Raw genomic sequence first — 22481 nt, forward strand, 5'->3', positions numbered from 1 at the left:
TTTTAAATGGTAGAGACAATAAGGGAAGCTAATCGCTTTGGGTGAGGCCTGGGTTTCTAGTTGTTTACTGGTTTGTTTTTACTTGTGGCATTGCCGTAATAGACGCAGTTATGAGGATTATATTAATGAGAAAGAACGGGTGCTTCAGAATGTTTTCTTTGATATTAGCTAGTAGAGGTTTGCAATCCAGGGAAGGCAAATTAATTATGAAATGCTGGTCCTAGCAAAATCCTTGAAGATAACATTGAGGATCAAAGAAGCCTCCCCTCCACAAGAGGTTTTATGGACTGCTCCTCCCAAGGGCTGGATAAAAATTAACATTGATAGGTGTTCGATTGGGAACCCTGGGCATGCAGGTGCAAGAGGAGTCTTCCGTGATGCAAATGGCAGAGTGTTACATTCCTTCCATGTGTATTTGGGTGTACAAACTAACTTTGAAGCTGAAATGGAGGTTTTTAATTCAGGTATAGAATAGGTGCAGCATCTTCAGTTTAAGAAAGTATGGTTTGAGTGTGACTCTATTGCTGCTGTTGTGTTGCCTCCCAAAGAGAGTCTTTCCTTGGTGGATTCAGCAATGTGGGGAGGTGTTTGCTAATTTTTCGCAATCAGTAGTTCGGAAAATTACCCACCATAGTTGATTTCTTAGCAACATTGACAGTCAAACATAAATCTTCAAGAGTGGATGTTTCTTGGCCAGCTTTGATTACGAAAGATCTAGCTTGGGATGCCTTTGAACGACCAAAATTTCACTTCTAAAGCTTTGTTCTCATATTCGTAATCTTTTGCAGCATGTTTTGCTTTACAGGGGACTGGTGAAATTAGGTGTAAAGGGCGCAATTGTTGTTGTGGGTCGAGTAATGGTGGTTCCCTAACATGGTATATATTGTAATCTTTTTTGCTTGTTGATATAAATGACTTTCTACCAAAGGAGAAAAAAAAAAAAAAAAAAAAGGCTTTCTTAGGAAGAGAAGCCAACAAAAAGAATAAAAAGATTTTACTATGGAAAAAAGATAAAACGGGAAAAAAATGGATATTACCATACTACAATCTTGAGTGGTTGAGGAAACATATATTCGAGGGAACTAGTTAGCACCTGAGAATTCTACCAAAAAAAAAAAAATTAGCACTTGAGAATGGAGCGAAATTTTGGTAAATTTCGTGGGTTCGCACCTGGGCGAACTAGACAAATTCGGCAAATTCGCCGAAATTTTGCCGATAAAAAAGTTTAGCCATGAGTAGCAGAACTGCAGAAATCCTCAATCCTCGTTATTCATGAAATATTTTAAAATTACTCTGGTTATCCGGCAATATCCTGTCAATTAATGAAAACGAGTTGAAATATCACTCTTTAAAAGTTGACGAAATGCCCGTTATTTAGTCAATTAATGAAAGCGAGTTGAAATATCACTCTATACGAATTTGATGGGACATCTATCACTCAATGTTTTCTACCCATTAAATATTTAAAAATTAAAAACTAACAATTACACGTGAACACAATAAACAAATAAAATGTCCTTTGTCTCTCTCATTCTTGGTTTGTCGGTGGTGATGGAAGTTTTTGGATTTTCTTTATCTCTCTTTCTTGATTTATCGGTGGTGCTTTCTTGGTTTGTCGGTGATAATGGAAGTTTTCAGTCGACTTCCCACAACATTGATGGCGGCCAGAAACTAGAGATTGTGAATGGCCTAAGGCTTTCGATGCCAATCAGATCTACCTATGTTCTTAATTCATATTATGTTTTTGCTTTCAATTTGTTGAGATGTTGACAAGGTTCTAAGAAAAATCTAAAGAATGAAAGCGATATAAGTCTACAATTCGGAAGAGGAGAAGGAAATTATTGTTATTTTTTTTCGGCAGTTTTTACCAATAATTTGCTGACGATTTTCCGTACCTTGACCTGACCTCCCCGAGCAGTTTTTTTCTTGGTGTAATCCCTATCCTTGCTGTTTAGGTAGTCTGACAAATCTACCCCTTACAAAAATTTAGAAAATACACTTGCAAGGCGGGCTAGGTAAGACAGGGACATGTTTTCCAATTCCAAATAATTTAATTCCAAGACGTCTCAGGTTAAGAAAAAAAAGAAAGAAAAGAAGCCGTAAGCAATGGAGCTTGACTCATTGAAACTTTGAAGCTTCACCTCTCTTTCTCTTCTATTTCTTTTCATTTTATTAGATGTCGGAAAAAAGTTGAGGTTGATTTGCTTGCCTTCACATGCATTGCAAAACTTACTTTCAACAGAATCTGGTCCCACACGGCACACCCCCCAAATTTCTTTGCAGATTCTTTCTTTCTCGGCCCTAAACGTTTTGTTTGAGAAACTTTCAATTAATGCATCTTTTTGACTCAAAAAAATGAAGCGGTAAGCAGGGAAGCTTGACTCAATGGCTCATTGAAACTTTGAAGCTTCTCACCCCGCTTTCTCTTCCATTTCTTTTCATTTTCTTAAACGTCAGGAAAACGTTGACGTTGATGTCCTAGCAAAAGGCTGTGCTAAACGTGAATCTTCTGTTATATTTTATATGTTTATGATGACTTGATTTGACTTGGCTGCCTTTATATGTAGCGTCGAAAGGCGTTTACTTCAGTTAGCACACCACATTGCCCTGGCTAGTTGCAGAGCATAATTGAGAAATATAATAGAAGAAGAATGTTATAAAATATGTTTAAAACATTATATAAATATTTGTTTTAATTATGTCTTTTATCCATGGTTTTATTTAGTCTCACATCGGGTTGAGAGGATCTGATTATATGTATTATTAATTTGCCTGAACCCTATGGTGGTCCTGCCATGATTATATAGATAGATATATATTAATATTAATATATCTATATGACTTGGGATTTGTTGGGTCGTGGGCTTTGGTCCAGAAGGCACATTTTGTCATGAGCCCTATTCTAGAAAGCCCACTACTGGGTGAATACGTGGAGATGCCATTTGAGCTGCACTCTCTTGTAGGGAGGTCAGCTGGAGGTACATTGCTAAAGAGAGTTGAGCTGAAAGGTACCCTCAACAAAGAGAGGTGACCTTACCTTTCACCCACAGCCTTTGGAGCTCTATATAAAGCCATTTTCGAGTTCATTCTAAGTACATAATTCCTCCTCTTCTTTCTCTCTCTCTCTCTCTCTCCCTGTTATTCTGTTAAGCAGTGAACATAACCTAATTATACCTTGAGTAAACCTTTCTGGGGTGCAACTTTAAAGGTTTGGGCTGACTAATCTTGGGGTGAAGACACTTTTAGAACCCGTATTGCACAAATCGGGGTGTCTAAATACCTTAAAGAAAGTACTTCATGTACGTTTCAGCTCATTTGACAGTATTGTGAGAACAAGTTTAAAGTATATTTGTAGATTCCTCAACAGTGCTACAACAAAGAATAATTCAGTTACCTCTGTTGGGCATAAGGCTTTAGTTTATATTGGATTTACCTCCATTCCTTGACCGTCAGATTAATTCATGATCTTTCTTGGTGGCCATTCGATTGTAGGGTTTTTTCACTTTTCTCGAGGGTGGAAGCGGTCTCCATTATTAACACGATTGCCCACTCCTCAAGGTAGTTGTAATCGTATATAACTCAATTACGTATCCCGAATTTCTCGAGGTCGTGCTTATCCTTGGAACTGCAGGGTTCCTTCTTCATCACGCTATAATGAGCTGCCCGGATGCCCGAACCTGACCGGATGTCCGAACCCGACTGTGATGACCGAACCCGACCATGATGACCGAACCCGACCGTGATGACCGAACCTGTCCATGATGGCCGAACCCCACCATGATGGCCAAACCCCACCATGATGGCCAAACCCCACCATGATGGCGAAACCCGACGTGGGGTCGGGGCCGTCTTCGACCGGGGTCAAAGACTAAACCAAAGATGAATTCGGTTCAGTAATATTTTATTCACAACATAAGCCCCCCAAGCTGAGCGTTCGGGAGAAGCCCCCAAACCGAATGCTTGGTTTGCTTCTCAATCTCGATCAGACGAAACGTCCTTTCATTCTTGAAAAAATCATCTTTGTTGCTATCTGACCTTTTTCTCAGCGGTGTGCTCTCGAGCCGCCTAGACTCCTCGTTATCTTGTGCGCCGAAATGCCACATAGTCATTGGGAAGTGTTGCCATCATTGATCTCACGTTCAGACTGTCAACAATCATCAGACATTGATGGGTATGGATCTGGTTCATTGGGAACTTGACTGTTGATCTGAATGCACCTCGTTCGTACACGATCTTGCCTTTTTCCATTTGAGGTTTTGTAACTTGATACAACTATTGACGTTTTGTGACTTGATACAACTAACTTAAACCGAGTCTAGTCCTCTGTCTTCACAATAAAACTTTAGTTAGGAAGCTAAGTCCCGAACAGTAAGTTATGGGGTGCTCGAAAAATCTGAGGCCCTACAATCTTCATGATTGCTCGATCGTAGTACATTCTCAACAAGTACATTATAGGGTCTTACTCAGAAAATTCGAGGCCCTCTTTCTTAGGCAACATTCAGGAAGCCCGAAGCCCTTATAGGTCTTATTCGGGAAATCCGAAGTCCTACATCATAAATTCCTAATCGTTGTAACCGAAGCCTACTAGAAGATCTTTCGTCAGTTGGAAACGAAGCCTTGCTGGAAAGTCTTTGTCGGTCGGAAGAGAAGCCTTTGCTGGAGGGTCTTAGTTGGTCGGAACCGAAGCCTTTGCTTTGGAAGGTCTTAGTTGGTCGAAACCGAAGCCTTGTGGAAGGTCTTATGTCGGTCGGAACAGAAGCCTTGTTAGAAAAGATCGTATTCGGTCATAACCGAAGCCTCTACTTAGAGATTCCTAAGAATTCTTCTAAGCTTTTAGAGGTCCCACTCAGGTTTTAAACCGATGCTTCTACTTAGATATTCTTGAGAATGCTTCTTGAGAATTACTTCCGTCTTCAGAATAATACACGAGTAGAAACCCAAACATGACCTCCAACTGCTCGCAGAACCATGACATTTGTTCCCTCAGCCCACTTTGCGTATCATGTGCCGCCAGAAGTAGATGCAGGTTATTCAAGAGGATCATCAGACTGTGCACTTCTGCCATTGATTGCTTCGTCGCCATCAAGCAACTTTCAATGGTTTTCCAGTCTCTCCTACATCTTCTTACAAATCTCTCCAGATTTCAACCCAATCACATCGATGATCGACCATATCTTTTATAGAGTTTTTTTTTTTGGTACAAAGGCGCTTTTTATATATAGGGATAGGGATATTACATATGCCACGGGTAGGTGTTGGAACCCATGACCTCTCCACTTAGAAGCAGGTTCCTCACCATCCTACTACTCCGCATATCCTTTATAGAGTTTTTATTTTGCGGCAGCTGCTGCAATCACCCCACGTGCACATATATGAATCAAACAGTTAGCCGAGTAAATATAGATTTTTTTTTTTAAAATCCCAACTAATTATTTGAAATTTACAAAACCAACTCAGTCTGGGTAACACAGGGAGTTGGTTTTGTAAATTTCAAATAATTAGTTGAAATTTTATAAAATAAAAATATATATTTATACTTACATGCCCACACTTTTATTCACAATCGTTGGTTTCATATCTGCGCACGTGGCACAATCTCAGCCACTAGCGGCTGCCGCTAATAAAAATTATCATATTTATTGAAGTGTTATTTATTCAACTTGTCGACACCTTCTTTTAAAAATAAATAGGGTAAATATCACTTACCACCCCTCTTAGCTGAACAAATAGCACTTAGACCCCCTCTTAGTTGAATAATGTTACTTACCTCTCCTCTTACCTTGCAAATGTATTAAACACCTCTCCTCTGTTAACTTTTTCGATTAAATTTAACTTTTACCGTTAAATATTTTCTATTTGTCCAGCTAAGAGGGGATGTAAGTGATATTTACCCAAATAAATATCTACCATTCCTTGTGATAGTTAAGCTCCATTTTGTGACTTTGACTTTCAACAGTTGGTTAAAAATTCTTACACATTAGAATGGGTGAGTGCATATTCTTAGATTCAATGCATAAACAATTTATTTCATTTAGGATATGATCATCATAATACAGTTACTTTCCCTAGCATGGATGTGGTCCTTTACCTTTTTGGGAGTGGACTCAATCACCCAATTAGAGATGTTTTTAAGCACATCTATTAAGCATAGAAATCTTTTGTTTTTCCTCCGATCCCTGCTTCTTTTTTACCCATAAAAAATATATGATGAATTTCGAATAATAAAACAATATAAAGGGGTGAAAATTATCAAAGGTGGGGGCATTGTAGTCATAGAAAATCTAAAACCATGGATTCTGTCAAGACTTAAAAGGGGTTTGTTTTTCTTTGGGTCTTTCAGTATAGTATAGGGGATTTAAATGTAAGATGTATTTATTTTTGGATTAAAAGTAACTTAAACTTAACTTCAGAAACTCCAAATGTATATTACCTAAATGATGAAAACTAGGAACTTGTAATAATGCGTTAAGTGCCGAGTTGTATATAATAATATTAATTATTTTATCAAGTTGCGATTTAAGAAGTCCCTTCCACAAATTGACTTTGAATTTACAGCTTATTAGCTGTAATGGTACATTTATTTTTTTATGGAAAGGAGAAAGTGGTTAGATTAATTATGCAATAAATAGTTGTATAAGGTTGTTAATTGATCACTTGGTATGTTTATCAGCTAGATTGGAGACTTTAGAGGTAGATAATTACTGGTCTCAGACCCTAAATGAAAAGTTCGATTAGGATTCATCTAGAAGACCCAAATCTTGGTTTGAATAACCCTTTTCTTTCTTAATGTTTAGACTACTGGTGGTGATTTATTTCACCTAGTAATGTTTCTTTAGTTGAGTGAGGAATCAATGAGCTTGGGTGTATAGGATGTAACTTTTTTTGGCGGATTGAGTCTTTGGTTCTATGCAAAACAGAGTCGAAATTTTATGCTTCTACTTTCTTCACTTTTAATATAAATGACATTTTAAGGAAAAAAATTTATATTAATCAACCAGAAAATTAACCAATGGATTACAGTACAGCCAGCCAATGAAATGGAGCATTTATTGTTGACGTCTGAGGGAATATTTATTAAATTCTCAAAAAAGACTCTAGAGTCAAGGACAGTTGACTCTGACATTTATTGTCATTTAGTGTGAACATTAATTATTCAATTCATTTTTTTTTTCTTTTGGTAAGAATTCAATTCATTGTTCATGTACCTGATATCATTGCTTTTCTTTCGCGTGCAAGGCAGAGTCAAGGACAATTGCCTGTGACATTTAATGTCATTTAGTGTGAACTTTAGTTATTCAATTCATTGTTCATGGAATCCAGATCATGTGAAAGGTAGAAAAAGAAATCTTCCGTCACTTTTGAAAAATTTTTAGAAAAAGATTTCTTGTTCATGTGCCTGATATCATTACCTTTTCTTTCAAATCGTGCATGTGAAAGGTAGAAAAAGAAATCTTCCATCACTTTTGAAAATTTTTAGAAAAAGATTTCTTGTTCATGTGCCTGATATTATTACCTTTTCTTTCAAATCGTGCATGTAAAAGGTAGAAAAAGAAATCTTTCGTCACTTTTGAAAATTTTTTAGAAAAAGATTTCTTGTTCATGTGCCTGATATCATTACCAATCTTGTTCATGTGCCTGATATCATTACATTTTCTTTCAAATCGTGCATGTGAAAGGTAGAAAAAGAAATCTTCCGTCACTTTTGAAAATTTTTTAGAAAAATATTTCTTGTTCATGTGCCTGATATCATTACCTTTTCTTTCAAACCGTGCATGTGAAAGGTAGAAAAAGAAATCTTCCGTCACTTTTGAAAATTTTTTAGAAAAAGATTTCTTGTTCATGTACCTGATATCATTACCTTTTCTTTCAAATCGTGCATGTGAAAGGTAGAAAAATAAATCTTCCGTCACTTTTGAAATTTTTTTTTTCTTTCCATCTTGCGTGGGAAAGGGTTCAAAAAACTTGTCCATCACTTTTTGGAAAATATTTATTAATTCATAACCTATATATTTAAAATTAAATAATAAATTAGAGGTTCAGTGCTCTAGTTTTGAGTTTTATTTGAGAGAAAAAACTCCTGGATTTTCAAACCTTGACCGTGAAAGCCAAATACCAGAGGAATCCATAGTGCTCCTTGACTGGTTTACCACCACAAATTCGGTGGGACTCACTGGTAAAAAATAATAAAATAAAAAAAAAAAATAAATCCTCCCATCACCCAACCTCTGGGTCCTCCTGTTTTTATGGTGATAAAGCCGTAGCACTTTGTGCTACCCCGACGGGTAGCTGATCCGGACTGATACCAGAGTAGCGAATGATATTAAGATTTTTGGAAAGAAATAAAAAACAAAAGAATGATATTAAGATTAGGAACTCATAATATCATAACGTGTCATCATAAGTTCAACTTTATGAATCTATGTGCTTATTATTCTTTTTTCAGTGTTGATTTCCAATCCATGCTAGATGTATTCCTAAGTTATTTTCAGACCGTGATCTATTGTTTTCTCGGTCTTAGAGTGAATCCTCATTTACTTTAGTCTATCCGTGAAATCTATGGATTGATTTCAGATGACGCCTAGTATGTGATCTGTTAGGTTTATATTCCATTGGCCATGTTTGATGCCTAAACCATGTTAGACAATTTTCTAATATTATTTCAAAGTTTTTCTATTAATTTTGAAGTGTTTAGAACTCAAACAATGAGATTCTGATCAAATCTAGGTTTTACTGTCTGTACACACTAGGCTTGGTCGATTGCCTTGGTCGCCCCAAGTGACCAAAGGGTACAATGACAACAAGTTGCCCCATTTGACACCGTTTCATGTTCTAACCTTGGAGGCTTGTTCCTAATTTAATCCTTGTATGTTAGGGTTTCTTTGGCAACTTTGAACCTATCATTCGATCTATTATTCGGAGATTTTGAATCGAGTATAAGGTAAGGATGTTCACTTACAAATAGCATGGTTTACTTTCTATTCTCGAATGCATGATCTATTTCATGATAGGTATGCCTCTGTATTTGTAGTATGTTATTCATTAGATACACATATTTATTATGAGTGTGAATGAAAGGAATGAGAATGGATTGGGATGTAACATTATATTTAGAATCATCTTGAGATGTGATTGCCTAAGTTGTAATTGTGGAATGGGGAATGCCACTTGGGCGTCTTTGACTCGGGACATCAATGAAGGTGGTATGGGACCATTTTTTATGGTGCTTTCCATAATTACTGGATGACATATATAGGACTTGTCTAGAAGTGTTTGGCTAGGAAAACCTCGGCATATCTCACCCAATCGGCAACGGTATTGAAACTTAATGACCCGTGGTAGCAATGGAAATTTGTGGGCGCTCAAGACCGGTATCCAACCCATGAGAGGGCAAAAATCACAGTGTGTGGGCCATTCATTGGAAGGGTCACACATAATAAACTTGGGCTCATGGGCGCTCAAGATTGGTAGACAATCTGCCAGAGGACTTGAGAGGTTCCGGTTTATTATATGTGGATGACCAATAGGGTTAAGAGTTCATAGTCCGAGTTGGTTTGAACCATAGGATACGATGACTTTAGGGGGAAAGATACTGAAATAGACTACCAGGGGCACGAAAGGGAAGTATCCGACTCCGAGATTGATAAGACTCAATAGATGACTTGCATTAGGCTAGGTATAACCCTGACACATACCAGTACTCATACCAATTGTGATGTGAGAGAGTGGTGACCTAAGGCTTGGGTGATTGTCTGAGATGGACGCCTTGACCCAACAGTCGCGAAGAATCCAATAGACGTCTTTTGTTGAGGGAGAGTGACTAAGACTGCCCAAAGGAGTATGTTGTTATATTTAATGTGTGTCTACCATTAGAGACTATCATATATAGAATTAGAAGCATACTTGCACACTATTTCATGTCATATGCATTCACATACTTTGTTCTTGAATTGTGACTGTAATTGTTATTTGTGATTGAACAACTTGCTGAGTTCTTTTGAGCTCACCCTTTGGGAACAACGTTTGTTAGACCTTGTTGCAGTACTTGATGACTTCGAGAACCTTACAAAGCCATGGCAAGTGACTCGTATTGTGAACAAGTCTTGGCAGTTACTCTCCTTTCTAGGAAATTTTTTTTTCTCGATTTAATTTAATTTTATGTATTTAAATAAAAAATATAAAAAGGGTACCAATAATCTATGAATAAAAAATAAAATAACAACAAAACTAATGCAAAAAAAATGACATTTAAATAAAGACGAAAGATACAATAGTCAAGTGAAAGATTTGCGGAAAAAAGAGGAGTATATATATATATATATAATGTAAAAAAGCTCAAGAATCTTCTCATGTGCACAAAACCTATAATTTGGAAATTGAAGATCTTTCTTCACCCATCTCTTGTAAGTTAGATTTTAAAGAGGAAAAAGAGAAAAAGCAAGGGTGAATAATGTGGGGTTATATTAGTAATTTTATATATGATTTAAAGATGAATTCGTTAAACATTGGTGAAAATGTAAAATCATATTTTAAAGTTAATAAATCAAAAGGGGGGGGGGGAGTTGCAAGGTTTTGGTTTGAGTGGATTGTGGTGTTCGGGTCTCAGATCCTCTACCCCCAACTCACCATGTACCATAATGTCCTACTTGACACGGGTAGACTTTACACAATGTTGACACTACATTCATGTGAGTGTGAAGTCATGCATGTAAGCGGCAAAAAATCTCAATCCGTGGTATTTCCATAAAAATTGAGGCGCTCATGTATGAAACTCAATTATTTATTTATTTATTAAAATTGTTTCTTAATTACTTTCTAATACTAATGTAATGTAAAAACAAATCAAAATATCAGGTTCGTCCCTTATCAATAAATTATTTTTTCAAAAATAAAAATACCCCTCTAATACTGTAAACTGTTAGTTATATTCTTTAATTAAAGGAACCAAACAAATGAAAATAATATCTTGCTGATCAAATAATTATTTCCATAATGTTATTTAATTTGGTTAACAAGAACTTTTTTGCCCCTTGTAGGTAGGGTTAACTTGATTTACACGGGTATCCTTTTGTTGGTTTAAGAAACTTATTTTTTAAATTAAAAAAATATAATAGGACCTCCAAGCAAAAAAAAAAAAAAATTTTTTTTAATTAAAAAGATACAATAGGACCTCCACACAATTAAAAAAAATATTCTTACCTTTTAAATAAATAAAATATTGAAAGGATCTATTGACATTTGGATTTATTGTGGGATGATGTTGTAATTAAAAATAACTATGGAAATGGCAATGATAATTTGTTAAAAAGAAACTTCTGGGAAGCATCACCAACGATAATTGGAGTCCGGATCACCGACCCCGACGGGGAGCACAAAGTGCTCCCCGACGCTTCCTGACCACATATATCAGTGGGGCCCACGGTAAAAAACACTTTTTGAAAAAAAAAAAACTTTTTCAACACCAGTGGGCCCCACTGATATATGTAGTCAGGAAGCCATGGTCTGTGCTCCCCCGACGGAGAGAAGATCCGGATTCCAATAATTGAGTGTGACATTTAATGTCCTTTATGAAATGTTTAAGCGTAAAATGTTTTCAACTCATTACCCAATGCTCAATGTGTAGTCAGTATCCAAATGGTTTTTCCAACTTGGAAAGACAATTGGGTGTGACGTTTGATATTTAAAGCATGACCTCGTGAAAGGTGCCCATGTGCCTCGATAACATTGCCATTCATTGCCCATGTGAAAGGCTGCAAAAGAATCACCTGTCATTGCCTGATTTTTCTGATATTTTTTTTGGGTCAACAAATAAAATCATAACATTAAGAAAAAGAGTGTAAGCCAGGAAACCTGGACGCCAACAAAGAAACATCAACCATGAATAAAGGTGGGATATTCCACCAAGATCGAGAGAGGGAAAGACAACGAGCCCCCCTAGCAAGAAAATCAGCAAAAACATTGCTAGTCCTAGGAAAAAAATGAAACAGAACCACATTAAAGTCTATGACAATCTTAAAAATTTCAGAAACTAAACTAAGACTAGACCAATTTAAAGAAGAGCTAAAGCCTTGGAGAGCCAAAACGACTAGTAGGCAATCAGAGTTCACTTGTATGTGAGATATTCCTAAAGATAATGCAAGAAGTAGGCCATCTCTCACAGCAAGAAGTTCCATCAAAGAAGCAGAAGGTCCAAAGCCATGGTTGCATTGAGCAGCAATAAAAGTTCCATTAGTGTCCCAGAGAATGCAGCTTCTTCCTCCCTTTCTAGTGTTGCACTCCCACGAACCATTCACAAAAAGTTGAAAACATATAGCATCTCCTAGGTGGTTTGCAACAATGAGCTGCTCATGGAGATCTGGGACCTGAGGAATGTTCAAGAAGTTTTGGATATCTGCCAATAAAGAGGAGAAGTGATTCATAGTGTAATGTATGGAAGCATCAATACCACGAAAAATAATTGCATTTCTAGTATTCCAAATACACCAAATTAAAGCACTCCAAATTTGGTTAACTCTATCCATATCCCCACATCCCTTAAACTTTGATTGGATAAATTCCATCCATTCATGAAAATGTTCACCTTTGAAATCATCCATATTAATACGGAGAGGGGAAAGTTCCCAACAACATCTTGCATGAGAACAAAAGAAAAGAGCATGACCAACATTCTCAAGACAATGACCACAAATCAAACATAAAGGGGCAAGAGTGGCTCTTCTAGTAAATAAAGAACTACCAATTGCAATTGCCTCATGTGATGTTCTCCAAAGAAAATGTTTGATTTTAGGAAGGGTAGGGATGTGCCAAATTTGATTCCAAAAAATAGAATGAGTAGATGATGAAGCACAATTACCTTGAGCATTTGCCATAGCCAAACATTGGTAATATCCAGATTTAACAAAAAACTTACCATTTCTATTTTTGTACCAAACCCATGAATCATGTGTATTGATAGACAAGAGAGGGATTGTAAGGATTGCTTCTACTTCAATGGCGGTAAAAATGGACTGGAGGAGGGGAATATCCCATTGTGCATCTTCCCATCTAATTAATTCTTGCACCCAAGTGGGACCATTAGTGAGAGGAGAGCTACTTATGCCCTTGAAAGGAAGAGAGGGCAACCAAGGATCTTTGTATATGTTTGTGTTAGTCCCATTGCCAACCTGTCTAATAAGACCATGCTTTAGGATATCTCTGCCAGCGAGGATGCTACGCCAGCCCCAGGAGCAAGATGAAGGGGGTTTACATTCAAGGAGAGGAGTGTCCTTTATATATTGGGCATGCATTACCTGGGCCCACAGAGAGTCAGGAGTCGTAAGTAATCTCCAACTTTGCTTTGCTAACAAAGCCTTATTAAAGCATTGAACATCCCGAAAGCCCAAACCCCCCTCCCTTTTCCCTTTGCACAAAGTTTCCCATTTGACCCAAAATATTCCTTTCCCGTGATCATCTTTCCACCAGAATTGCCGAATTTTTTGATTCATTTGTTGACATAATTTATTAGGGATGAGAAAGCATGACATTGCATAAACTGGGAGGGCAAAAGCAACTGCTTTAATCAGAGTTTCTTTCCCAGCCGGGGAGAGAAGTTTGCCTTTCCAGCCTGATAATTTGGAGGCAAGTCTATCAAGAATAAAAGAAAAAGTTTGCCTTTTAGACTTGCCAATAGAGGAAGGAAGACCTAGGTAAGTACCATGGGTCTGGACTTCTTTGATATCTAGAATTGAAACAATATCATTCCTAGTATTCAAAGGAGTCCTAGGGCTGAAGAGGACAGCAGATTTTTCAGAGTTTATATGAAGACCGGAGACTAGCTCAAAATCTTGAAGGAGAACATTGATCTGGGAAGCATTTGGAATGGAGGCAGGAGTGAAAAGCATGCAATCATCTGCAAAGAAAAGGTGATTGAGCTCAAGGCCACCACGAGCAATTTTAATGCCTGGGAGTCTTGGGATCCCCCTGTTGGATGTGAGCCTTTGGGATAGGGTCTCATGACATAGGATAAAAATATAAGGGCTAAGGGGACAACCCTGACGTATACCTCTGTGGGGGACAATTTTCCTGGAAAGGGCACCATTTATTTTGATTTGGTATTCCACCGTGGTGATACATTGCATCACCCACTGAATCCACAAATCAGCAAAACCTAGGTATCTCAAAGTCTCTTCAATAAAGGACCACTCTAATTTGTCATAGGCCTTGCATAGGTCAAGCTTAAGAGCCATTAATCCAGAAGTGGATTTTGACTTCTTAAGAAAATAAAGATATTCATGAGCAAGATAAATATTATATGATATAGCTCGACCTGGAACAAAGGCACTCTGAGTCTGGCTAATGATGGACCTAAGGATAGGTTTGAGGCGATTAGCTAGACATTTGGCTATGACTTTATAGGGAGTGGTACAAAGACTGATAGGACGATAATGAGAAACCTCTTGAGGGTGCCCTCTTTTGGGAATGAGAGAAATGATGGTTTTGTTTAAGCTCTTAAGCATATGGCCTCCATTGAAAAAGTGTTGGACCCTCTGTATAAGATCCGATCCAATTGTGTCCCAATGTCTTTGAAAGAAACGGGCTGGGAGACCATCAAAACCAGGGGCTTTGGTGCCCTTCATTAGAAAAATGGTCTTTTTTATTTCCTCACCTGAGAAGGGGGAACAAAGGGAGGAGTTATCTGAAGCTGTGATGCATGGAGATGAGCTAGAGAGAAACTCCTGGGGAGAAATTGGAAATGAAGAAGAGAAGAGTGTTGTGAAATGAGAGAAAATTTCAGAGTGAATTTGGGGATCCTCAGTCAACCAATGGCCATGTATGTCCTTGAGTTTGGTAATAGAGTTTTCTTGCCTCCGATAGGTGGTGGAGGCATGGAAAAACTTGGTATTCCTATCACCTTCTTTGAGCCATAGAACTCTGGATCTTTGACACCAAAACTTTTCCTCTGCCAAGAGATGTTTCTCAATTTCCTTTTTAAGATCTAGTTCTTCCTTTGCAGATGAGTCAGAAGGGGGATTTTGTTGGCATTCCTCTAGGATTTTAGACAGTCTGGCAATTTCCATAGAGGCATTTCCAAAAGTTACCTTACTCCATGACTATAGAGATTTGGTGCAATGTTTACTTTTCTGCTGGAGTTGGTAACTAGGAGAGCCAACACTGATGGACTTCCACCCAAGATTAATTTGGTCAAACAAATCAGGGTGATCTTCCCATTTAGTCTCATAGTGAAACCTCATTGGACGTTTGTTTGCAGGGTATAATGAAATCTCTAAGGGGGTATGATCAGAGCCCACCATGGCATGCCTATGGCCTTGGACACTTCCAAAGAGGTCAACAAATTCAACATTTACAAAAGCCCTATCGAGACACTCTTTGACCAGATCCCTTCCTTGGAGTTTATTTGACCAGGAAAATTTAGGCCCAGTACACTTTACCTCAAACAGGTGGCAGCTATCAATGGTCATTCTAAAGTCATCTAATTGTGATTGAGGTCTAGGATTCCCATCCAATTTATCATCATTTGACAATATTTCATTAAAATCACCAAGAACAAGCCAAGGGGAACTTACAGAGGAACCCAAGTGTGACAATTCATACCAAATACGCTGTCTATGTTCAACCTGAGGATGGCCATATACTAGAGTGACCCGAATCTCGCACCCAGAGGAAGAGATAGTAATTAGTAAGTCTACAATATTAGAAGAAGATGATAAAATATTGACAGAGACATTACCATTCCACAAGATACCAATACCACCCGACAAACCTATGGGGTTAACAAAGAAAAAATCATTAAACCGAAGTTTCCTGGCCACACGACGAATCTCAGCATCATGTTGTTTTGTCTCCATAAGAAAAACAATGCTGGGCCTCCCTTTCCTGCATACTTTCTGCAGGTATCGTTGAGTCAGGGGAGGGCCAAGTCCCTGACAATTCCAAGATAGCAACTTCATGGCCCGCTTGGGAGCTGATTTAGGGCAGCCTGCCTCACCCTGTCAAAAGAAGAAGTTGGACAACCCCTGTTTCTCATAGCAACCCTGAAGGATCTAGCAGATCGGCCTCCATCACTGCGAGCAATGGCATTAATTCCCGTACCCCTACCACCCCAAGGGTGGTGAGATACCTCTTCATCCTCAAGCCGAAGTTTTTTCAACATAATTGCAACATGCTCAGGTGAAGCACCCCTTTTCCTAGGGTTTACAACAATATTATGCAAGAAGGGAACATCCATCTCATTAATTTCTTCAATTTGAATTCTTGAGCCTTGGGTTGGAAAGGTTGTAGAAGTGGTTCTAATTATGATTGGTTGAGCTCTAGTGATAGCAGAAGAAGAAGAACCCGCCTCCCCTTGAGTTGGGGTAATCTGTGAGATAGAATCAATACAGATTTGATCTGTGGAGGTACCAGGTTGAGATACATTTGCGGAAATGGTACCATTAATTGGGCAAATAGGTGACAAGATATTTGTGGTAACCATAGAGGGCAAATCTTGGTGAGGTATAGCAGGAGAGGGTTGTTTCTGAGCCACAATAGCACTCAGTTGAGACATAGAATGAGCAACAAAATTAGAAGAAGCAGCCTCTGGCATTTGGCATTGAGAGATCCTTGTATCAACAAGCATGAATGTACAATTATAACGCCAATAAAAATAAAAATAATAATAATAAAAAGAAGAAGAAGGAGCATGATGGTTCAGTTAGCGAGGAAAAATCTGTATATTTTGTTTTCAATTTTGGGATGATAAAAATGCTAATTTTCATTTGAATCCTCTATATAAGAGGTTGCTACGATAGTGCCAAAAGCATGTTCACAATTTATGTAATTTTTTGATAAAAAAATTTATATCTGTCTCCCAGGTATTATTGAAGAAAGATAAATTGAAAACATAGAGTTATTTTTATGCAATTTTGATTTCTTTTCTTTATCTTACCCTAATTTTGAAGAAAGTTATAAGGTACCAACAATTTAATATTAGATAATTATCTAACTAAATATGTTACTAATTTAAATTATTTTTTAAAAAAAGGCTTAAAGACATATTGATCATAAAAATAAAAGTGTAGCTTTAGTTGGCTCTTTTAGATGCCTTAATTTTTATTTTATTTTTTTAAATAACTTGATCAAAACTTTCCATTTCATAAAATTTAAAAAATAAAAAAAAAAAATAAAAAAACAAGGAAAGAAAAGAAGAAGAAGATCAAACCTCATGAAATCCAAATAAAATTACCCAAAAAAACATGATTTGAGGTTATTAATCCAAATATTGTGTGGTGAAACAATACAAAGAAAAACTAAAATTATTAAAATAAACCTAAGTTTTTTTTTTTTTTGGGGGGGGGGGGGAGGGGGAATTTCTCATTTAGGTGCAACTCATTAATTAGATTAATCAAAAGATCAGATTTTTTTTGGGTTGATTAATTGTAGAAGGGTATTTATATTAACTTTTCTTAGATTATACCACTTTCTTTCTTTTAATATTACTGACAGGAAGAGTAACTATTCTATTAATACATCTTTTTAACATTTTTAACCCTTTGTATAAAGATTCTTTTTTACTTTCATAAGACTTTATATCAAGATTTAGTAGTTCAAATACTTGAATAGTAATTTACTCAAGTAAGAAGATTTATAGATTCTTATTGTTCACTCAGCAAATTCTGATCCTTTCAAAGTGTGAATGGTGGTATGATGATTATATTCTATGCCAAATCAGTATTTATAACAGTCTAATTGTTGCATCTAAAAATTGACTCTTTAAAGTTGAACTACACCTGTTCAACAAGTCAAATGATGATAATGGGCTGACCATGCGGATCAGATAGCCGCCTCCAGTGATCAAGTTAGTATATGAAAGCAACACTTTTCCCATTCCCTCAGCAGATGGGTTACTATGGGCCTTAACAAAGTAGTTGTAGAGCCAGAGAAGAAGATGAACTTACATGTGTTGAGTGGAAAGAATTCAGTTACACTTGGGAAAGATAGGCCTATGATTTATATAGTACCAATATGTTGTCTCATTGGTTCTCTCCTTAGTGGATGTATCATCCATGTTGGTTTTATTTCAAAATTCTTGATTATGTGCATCATGATTCTCATCCTTTTTTCCTTTCCTATTATTGCATTAGTATTGGGAAATGTCATGTCAAGCATTACCACATCAACCTCCATTTGTTTTGATGGTAACAAACATGAATTACTAATGGCTATATTGAGTTGTATTTATATGAAAGCAAGTGGACCAAATCCAACTCAACGTGAATGCTTAAGCCCAAGTCAAGGCCAAGACCAAGCCAAGATGGACATGAAGTCTAAGTCAAGATGAGCATGAAGAATGAAGTGCAAGAAAACTCAAGAACATTAATGATCATCAACTCAAGCTCAAGCAAGAAGACTTAGCAAATTAGGATTTAAGTCACTTCATGTACATTCATATGAAATTACACTCGATTGTACGAGACACCATATCATTATACAGACCTAGGACATGTTTGGAGAGTTTATGAGGCTTAGGGCTGGCCAGAAATTCTTAAAACCCCTTAAAGTCCCTGTGTTTTCCTATAAAAGGCATTTTGTGCTTCAAACGAACGTCCGTCTGAGATGGAAGTCTAATCAGACAGACATACATCTGGTTAAAAATGCTCCAAAAGCTAAATTTTTAAATGGCTATATTTTTAGACGGATGTTCATTTGGGCTAAAATTTGTCATTTTTCTATCCACTGGGGGTTGGGCTAAGGCACTTGAAGACCATCTATATAAGCCAAATTCACTTTATTTGAGAGCCTGAACCTTGCTAATTGATCAACTACTCCACAAATACTCTCAAGCTCTTCAATTACAAGAAATCAAGTGTGTTTTGCCTCTCATCCTCACTCAACCTTGAAGAACATACCAAAGTGTTAATCAAGCTTGTGGAAGCCAAGCTTGAGGTGATTGAAGGCGTTGGTGGTGCAAATCATATGATTTAAACATACATTCTTATTGCATCATACACACACAAGAGGTAAAGTGTCACAAAGAAAAGAAAAAAATACAAAAGATAAATGCATGAGAACACAAGGTTCTATCCGAACCAAGGAATGGAAATTGACCAAATGTCATACATGCAATAGACAAGGTCATCCTGGCTAAAGAATGGGTCAAGCCCAAGCCCCTAGAATAATAGTTGTAACAACCATAACAACAATTAAGCACAAGGAGGCGATACACCACAAAGGCGGAGACAGACACGCTACAAGGGCGAAGAGATAACATGCCACAAGGGCGGAAACAACAGCCACCACGACAGTGAAGACACACCAACAGCTACCAAGAACACAAAACTCTCACAACAGCAAAGCTTCCAAATCCACGAGAGATACTTCCAGCTCCGGCGTAAAACCTTCAAACCTGCGGAATGCACTACCTGGTCTTGCATCTACCTGATTTTTTTTTTCTCTAACAATCTAAACCTTCCACCGATTGGGGGGGAGAAAAAAAAAAAAAAAAAAGCAAACGAGAAAACAGAGAAGCGAGATGGAGAGAATGAGAAAACTGAGAGTTTTTTTTTTCTAAACCGGAACTTTACTGGAGAAGAGGCGGAGAGACAGATAGAGAGAGAGAGGGAGGCGAGGGGGCATAATAGGGGTGGAGGTGGAGAAAGCGAGCGGAGAGAAAGCTAACAGAAAGGCTAAAAGAGGGAAATAGGAGACGAAGGAGCAGAGCAGAGGTGGAAAAATAAAACCAGAGGATTAATAGAGAGACGGATGAGAGGGAGAGAGGAGGTGAGGGAGCAGTGGGGGTGGAGAGGAGAGGCTCTCCACCTCAAAGCGCAGCGGCGCCAGTTATTGTTGACTGAACAACCCTCTACGATGGAGTTCATTTTCTCTCCTTTAGTCATCTTATACCACTATTGAGAGTACAACCTTAAGGTTGGGTGTATTGACTGTAATTGATGTTGCAAGTTGAGCGGTTGGGTTTCTATTGTCATTTGAAAATATGCAGTTATTTAATTCTTTTTAGTTACATTATAAATGACTTCTTAATCAAAAGAAGAAAAAAAATCACTATTTACTCATATTACCCCTGTCAAAAGTGTTACCTCTGATTTCCCAAAAAACAGAGAGAGTAAATTCTTCCCTCTCCTTCTTCCTTGATATTTCAAAATAGTTAGATTGGGATTTTTGTTCGCGGCTGCACGGATATCCATCCGCGCAGCCGTTAAAACTTGACACGTGGATGAGATAGTCATGAACGCTTTAGATTCTACAAATAGATTTTTATATGTAAAATGTTTAACTTATTACAATTATTCATCCCTCAAACTTTTTAAATTTACAAAAACAATCCCTGCTCATCTCGATGAACAAGAATCCTAAACTTCGTCAGCCATACAAGCTCCTCTAACCCGTCCAACATATACAAGACCATGAGAAACGTGGATGGTATACTGGTACATTGAAGGAATCTACCAGACTACCTCAGCTTCACTCACTAATCCCTACAGATAAGATCAATTTAACATTTTGGGGTTAACCAAGATTAGCTTAGTTCTGCTCAGAAAATAATGAGCTGATCATGAGTATTTAAATGACTTACCAACTTGGCCATATCCATTAGGCAAGATGACAGAAGATCTAAAAGAACAAAAATCCCTGATCGTGAAGAAGGAATCCCATCTAGGGTTCCTTGTATGTTCAGTATCATAAGCCCCCCAGGATGATCTCTTCAGCTTTGGCCAACAAGAAGGATTGAATGTCCGCTGCAAACTGAGTTGAATAAGCTTCTACTACTTCCTTTGGTGAGCTTCCATAATGGATTCTTCCTTTGTTCTATGCGGTGAGTTCTTATCCAACACCTCATTAGGCACCTTAGAGAGCCAGTGAAACGCAGAGGATGAGTGCACCAGACGGAGAGAGACTTTGGGAAACAAGCGACCATGGAAAGATCCTGGCACAAGCTGCTGCATAGTATGGCCGGTCCAGAGGAAGAGAAGTAAAGAGTGTGTTGAAATCATTTGAGACATGATCATTGAAGAAGACCTGAAATTCTGGGATTTGGTGGGTGCTTAGGCCTTCTGATCGATACTTGTAATGCCATAGCCGAACTCTTCCCCGACATTGATTTCATCTTCTCCCCTGAATTCACCTCAGAGGTCCGTTCCCAAGCTCTGAATTCACTCACAACACTGGGCGATACCGTTCGATCCATACTATTGGACTTCGAATCCGCAATTCAGAACGAATCATCGAAAACCCCATCCATCCTCTCACTCGATAAGCGCCGTTGGTATTGCCGGCAACGGAGGAAGCAATAGGGATAACCAAAGGAGCCCATCGGTGGTTTCTGGCAAAGCCAAGGTCAACGATGGAGGGGTTAGAGGAGCTTGTATGGCCGGACGAAGTTTAGGATTCTTGTTCATCGAGATGAGCAGGGATTGCTTTTGTAAATTTAGAAAGTTTGAGGGATGAATAATTGTAATATGTTAAATATTTTATATATAAAAATCTATTCGGTAGAATCCCAATCGTTCGTAAATTTTACCATGACGTGTCAAGTTCTAACGGCTGCGCGGATGGATACCCGCGGAGCCGCGAACAAAAATCCGTTAGATTGTCCTTTATTTTTACTCTTTTAACAGATTAAAGCGATTTCTTCTCTTCTTATTTGGTTTTTTTTTTCCGTGATCTTCCTCTTTTATAGAATCCAACTTCTTTATTTTAAGAATTTATTCACTCCTCCTTTTATAGGAATTCTTTTTATTTATTTTTTTTCGTTATTTTTAATGGATTCTTATAAGAGAGATAGAAAGGGGAAAAAATAATAAATAAAAGAATGCATGTAATTGTATTTAATAGATTTCTATTAAAGATGGTGAAAGTCAAAATAAACATAAGACATAGAATCAAATTTATAGGTTCCAATAAAAAATTTTTTTAATTCCATTTATAAGGGATTCCTATAAAAAGAAAAAAAAATATTAAAAAAGAGAAGAAATTATTGTAGTTAGATTAAAAGGATAAAAATAAGGATAATTTGTCAATTTTAAACTACTAGCGGAGAAGGAGAGGTAATACTTCAGTATTTTGGAAAAATTAAAGGTGAAACTTTTGAGAAGGAAGAAAGTAAGTAGAGACTACGAACAAATGAGAGATACAAAATTTTCCTTCATTTAACAAGAAAGCAACGTCCAAAAGGTAGAGCGATCGTAGATTTCCAATTAAGATACATATATTACACAAATACCAAGTTTTGAAATTCTTATAAAAAAAGTGTTGAATCAACAAATAAAAACATTCCATGACTAAGTGTATCGTGAGTTGGTAAAGGATGATTGCCTAAAGAGGCATAATATTTTGAATTTGACTCATCGTACCCTTGGGACCACTCATAAGAGGTTTAGCGTTTCACTATTTTCTGGGAAAATTGAATAGTTTTTATATTTTTATGTACATTAATATCTATTGAATTTTAATACCATTGCAAGTGCAAAATCCGAAACCCTTGGATAAAT

The sequence above is a fragment of the Hakea prostrata genome, chromosome 9 (genome assembly GCF_041222555.1).
Source record: "Hakea prostrata isolate BN-2017 chromosome 9, UWA_Hpros_2, whole genome shotgun sequence".
Classification (NCBI taxonomy): domain Eukaryota; kingdom Viridiplantae; phylum Streptophyta; class Magnoliopsida; order Proteales; family Proteaceae; genus Hakea; species Hakea prostrata.